The sequence below is a fragment of the Cherax quadricarinatus genome, chromosome 56, assembly GCF_038502225.1.
Source record: "Cherax quadricarinatus isolate ZL_2023a chromosome 56, ASM3850222v1, whole genome shotgun sequence".
NCBI lineage: Eukaryota > Metazoa > Arthropoda > Malacostraca > Decapoda > Parastacidae > Cherax > Cherax quadricarinatus.
In genome coordinates, this window is record NC_091347.1 from 19082648 (window position 1) to 19088880 (window position 6233).

The window sequence follows — 6233 nt, forward strand, 5'->3', positions numbered from 1 at the left end:
CTCTGAGACCAGAGTACAAAGTGGCTCTCAGCCAGCTGATGAAGCACTCTGAGACCAGAGTACAAAGTGGCTCTCAGCCAGCTGACGTACAACAAGCAAAACTTTAAACCACATTGATGTAAAATCCTCTCACAGTAAGAAAAATACACCTGGAACCTATCCCACTATACACCTGGAACCTATCCCACTATACACCTGGAACCTATCCCACTATACACCTGGAACCTATCCCACTATACACCTGGAACCTATCCCACTATACACCTGGAACCTATCCCACTATACACCTGGAACCTATCCCACTATACACCTGGAACCTATCCCACTATACACCTGGAACCTATCCCACTATACACCTGGAACCTATCCCACTATACACCTGGAACCTATCCCACTATACACCTGGAACCTATCCCACTATACACCTGGAACCTATCCCACTATACACCTGGAACCTATCCCACTATACACCTGGAACCTATCCCACTATACACCTGGAGCCTATCCCACTATACACCTGGAACCTATCCCACTATACACCTGGAACCTATCCCACTATACACCTGGAAACCTCTCCCTCTATACACCCGCAACGTCTCCCTCTTTACACCTGGAAATCTCTATTTACTGTTATTATTATAATCATAATTAATCGCTAAACCCACGAGGGTCATACAACGCTGCTGTCTACTGTTATGATCCCCTCAAGGGAGTTGATGCTGGTGAGGGGCTCTTGATATAAGGAATTGGATCTGTGATGCAGTTCCTTGAATTAGATGACCCCTTAATAGTTTAGCGCTCCCTCATGAATGTAATATTGCTATTATGATATAATCAGGACGTTTGTTAACTTGGCCAACAGGAGAGGTCACCTTACATCTCTAGACTCCAGGCAGCTGCACTGCCTAGTAGTGTTACCTAATATTGGTATTACTGTCTCCAGCTCTTACACAGGTCTTATTACTGAGGTCTCCACCTCTTCACTACTTGGTAACTGCAGAGTTGCACAACCACCACAGTCTACTTGACCACCCCCTGCCATCCCTACGCGTCACCTCACAAAACGTCGAGAGTCTCGCAGACATAACGGCGTATCGTGAAGGGACAAGACTATAAATGGACCTCGATAAGCACTCCTTCAAACACCGTACATGCCAGAGCCTCGTGTAAATCAAAGCGCACACATGTACCACATAAGTGAATACACATATACCACATAAGTGAGTACAACTTTGCTCAACCATCAGCCTCATAACAACTTTGCTCAACCATCAGCCTCATAACAACTTTGCTCAACCATCAGCCTCATAACAACTTTGCTCAACCATCAGCCTCATAACAACTTTGCTCAACCATCAGCCTCATAACAACTTTGCTCAACCATCAGCCTCATAACAACTTTGCTCAACCATCAGCCTCATAACAACTTTGCTCAACCATCAACCTCATAACAACTTTGCTCAACCATGAGCAACAAGCCTCATAACCCAACATCTCATACACTTAGCAGGTCTTTATCAAGGAATCAGCATCCATCTGGTACAGATACTGGCACTCATGACCTCACAGTCACGTTACTCTTAAATCCCTGATAACCAACACACCTGACTCACCTCTCCATCATCCCAGACAGAAATTATTCCTGACCTCTCCTCTTGTATTACTAGTAAATTATAAGCACGTTTTAAAATGGAATACTAATCTACAGAGATAATTACAACTCTGCGGTATGACCCTTTCAGATTTAGCGCTTAAAACATTAGAGAGGAAACTGGAGAGAGCTGTTTCTAGGTTGTCAGTTGTCTCCTGAAAGTATCTGTCTTCAGGAACATTAACTACATAATACATCTTACTTCCTGTATCCACCTGTATTTTGTCACGTTCGTTACATCATCTTCCCCACGAATAACACAATGAAAGTGCACTTCTTGTATATAATGACACTCCTTATTCCCAAACTTCCATTCCTAGCCTACACTGTAGTTAGTGTATCTGGAAACATGGTACACACAACTTTTGCATTCCCTCACCATCCTTCACTCTACCTAACATTATATGACCCCTATGAGTTTAGCGTTTCCTCCTGACAACACCAGTTATAATCTCTGGATGAAAATATACTATCACAAGAACTTCTGACACTTACAAATTAAGAAATCTGCATCCACAGTCACAATGATACATAACAGCTGTGCACCAGTGGTAGGTTCACAGCTGTGCACCAGTGGTAGGTTCACAGCTGTGCACCAGTGGTAGGTTCACAGCTGTGCACCAGTGGTAGGTTCACAGCTGTGCACCAGTGGTAGGTTCACAGCTGTGCACCAGTGGTAGGTTCACAGCAGTGCACCAGTGGTAGGTTGACAGATGTGCACCAGTGGTAGGTTCACAGCTGTACACCAGTGGTAGGATCACAGGTGTACACCAGTGGTAGGATCACAGTTGTACACCAGTGGTAGGATCACAGGTGTACACCAGTGGTGGGATCACAGGTGTGCACCAGAGGTAGGATCACAGTTGTACAACAGCGGTAGGATCACAGGTGTACACCAGTGGTAGGATCACAGTTGTACACCAGTGGTAGGATCACAGGTGTACACCAGTGGTGGGATCACAGGTGTGCACCAGTGGTGGGATCACAGTTGTACACCAGTGGTAGGATCACAGTTGTACACCAGTGGTAGGATCACAGTTGTACTCCAGTGGTAGGATCACAGGTGTACACCAGTGGTGGGATCACATGTGTGCACCAGTGGTGGGATCACAGGTGTACACCAGTGGTAGGATCACAGTTGTACACCAGTGGTAGGATCACAGGTGTACACCAGTGGAGGGATCACAGGTGTGCACCAGTGGTAGGATCACAGGTGTACACCAGTGGTGGGATCACAGGTGTGCACCAGTGGTGGGATCACAGGTGTACACCAGAGGTAGGATCACAGTTGTACACCAGTGATAGGATCACAGTTGTACACCAGTGGTGGGATCACAGTTGTACACTAGTGGTTGGATCACAGTTGTACACCAGTGGTAGGATCACAGTTGTACACCAGTGATAGGATCACAGTTGTACACCAGTGGTGGGATCACAGGTGTACACCAGTGGTAGGATCACAGGTGTACACCAGTGGTGGGATCCCAGTTGTACACCAGTGGTGGGATCACAGGTGTACACCAGTGGTATGATCACAGTTGTACACCAGTAGTGGGAACACAGGAGTACACCAGTGGTGGGATCACAGTTCTACACCAGGGGATGGAATACAGGTGTACACCAGTGGTAGGATCACAGTTGTAAACCAGTGGTAGGATCACAGTTGTACACCAGTGGTGGGATCACAGTTGTACACCAGTGGTAGGATCACAGGTGTACACCAGTGGTGGGATCACAGGTGTGCACCAGTGGTAGGATCACAGTTGTACACCAGTGGTAGGATTACAAGTGTACACCAGTGGTAGGATCACAGTTGTACACCAGTGGTAGGATCACAGGTGTACACCAGTGGTGGGATCACAGGTGTGCACCAGTGGTAGGATCACAGGTGTACACCAGTGGTAGGATCGCAGTTGTACACCAGTGGTAGGATCACAGTTGTACACCAGTGGTAGGATCACAGTTGTACACCAGTGGTAGGATCACAGGTGTACACCAGTGGTGGGATCACAGGTGTGCACCAGTGGTGGGATCATAGGTGTACAACAGTGGTAGGATCACAGTTGTACACCAGTGGTAGGATCACAGGTGTACACCAGTGGAGGGATCACATGTGTTCACCAGTGGTAGGATCACAGGTGTACACCAGTGGTAGGATCACAGGTGTACACAAGTGGTAGGATCACAGTTGTACACCAGTGATAGGATCACAGTTGTACACCAGTGGTGGGATCACAGTTGTACACCAGTGATTGGATCACAGTTGTACACCAGTGGTAGGATCACAGGTGTACACAAGTGGTATGATCACAGTCATACACCAGTGGTGGGATCCCAGTTGTCCACCAGTGGTGGGATCACAGGTGTACACCAATGGTAGGATCACAGTTGTACACCAGTAGAGGGAACACAGGTGTACACCAGTGGTGGGATCACAGTTGTACACCAGTGGATGGAATACAGGTGAACACCAGTGGTAGGATCACAGTTGTAAACCAGTGGCAGGATCACAGTTGTACACCAGTGGTGGGAACACAGGTGTACACCAGTGGTGGGCGCACAGGTGTACACCAGTGGTGGGAACAGAGGTGTACACCAGTGGTGGGATCACAGTTGTACACCAGTGGTGGGAACACAGGTGTACACCAGTGATAGGATCACAGGTGTACAAGAGTGGTAGGATCACAGGCGTACACCAGTGGTAGGATCACAGTTGTACACCAGCGGTAGGATCACAGTTGTACACCAGTGGTGGGAACACAGGTATACACCAGTGGTGGGAACACAGGTGTACACCAGTGGTGGTATCACAGTTGTACACTAGTGGTGGGATCACAGCTGTACACCAGTGGTGGGAACACAGGTGTACACCAGTGGTGGGAACACAGGTGTACACCAGTGGTGGGATCGCAGTTGTACACCAGTGGTGGGATCACAGGTGTACACCAGTGGTGTGTACAAAGATGTACACCAGTGGTGGGAACACAGGTGTACACCAGTGGTGGGAACACAGATGTACACCAGTGGTGAGAACAAAGGTGTACATCAGTGGTGGGATCACAGTTGTACACCAGTGGTGGGAACACAGGTGTACACCAGTGGTGGGAACACAGGTGTACACCTGTGGTGGGAACACAGGTGTACACCTGTGGTGGGAACACAGGTGTACACCAGTGGTGGGAACACAGGTGTACACCAGTGGTGGGAACACAGGTGTACACCTGTGGTGGGAACACAGTTGTACACCAGTGGTGGGAACACAGGTGTACACCTGTGGTGGGAACACAGGTGTACACCAGTGGTGGGAACACAGGTGTACACCTGTGATGGGAACACAGGTGTACACCAGTGGTGGGAACACAGGTGTACACCTGTGGTGGGAACACAGGTGTACACCTGTGGTGGGAACACAGGTGTACACCAGTGGTGGGAACACAGGTGTACACCAGTGGTGGGAACACAGGTGTACACCTGTGGTGGGAACACAGTTGTACACCAGTGGTGGGAACACAGGTGTACACCTGTGGGGGGAACACAGTTGTACACCAGTGGTGGGAACACAGGTGTACACCAGTGATAGGATCACAGGTGTACAAGAGTGGTAGGATCACAGGTGTACACCAGTGGTAGGATCACAGTTGTACACCAGCGGTAGGATCACAGTTGTACACCAGTGGTGGGAACACAGGTGTACACCAGTGGTGGGAACACAGGTGTACACCAGTGGTGGTATCACAGTTGTACACTAGTGGTGGGATCACAGCTGTACACCAGTGGTGGGAACACAGGTGTACACCAGTGGTGGGAACACAGGTGTACACCAGTGGTGGGATCGCAGTTGTACACCAGTGGTGGGATCACAGGTGTACACCAGTGGTGTGTACAAAGATGTACACCAGTGGTGGGAACACAGGTGTACACCAGTGGTGGGAACACAGATGTACACCAGTGGTGAGAACAAAGGTGTACACCAGTGGTGGGATCACAGTTGTACACCAGTGGTGGGAACACAGGTGTACACCAGTAGTGGGAACACAGGTGTACACCTGTGGTGGGAACACAGGTGTACACCTGTGGTAGGAACACAGGTGTACACCAGTGGTGGGAACACAGGTGTACACCTGTGGTGGGAACACAGGTGTACACCTGTGGTGGGAACACAGGTGTACACCAGTGGTGGGAACACAGGTGTACACCTGTGGTGGGAACACAGGCGTACACCAGTGGTGGGAACACAGGTGTACACCTGTGGTGGGAACACAGGTGTACACCAGTGGTGGGAACACAGGTGTACACCTGTGGTGGGAACACAGGTGTACACCTGTGGTGGGAACACAGGTGTACACTAGTGGTGGGAACACAGGTGTACACCAGTGGTGGGAACACAGGCGTACACCAGTGGTGGGAACACAGGTGTACACCTGTGGTGGGAACACAGGTGTACACCAGTGGTGGGAACACAGGTGTACACCTGTGGTGGGAACACAGGTGTACACCTTTGGTGGGAACACAGGTGTACATTAGTGGTGGGAACACAGGTGTACACCTGTGGTGGGAACACAGGTGTACACCAGTTGTGGGA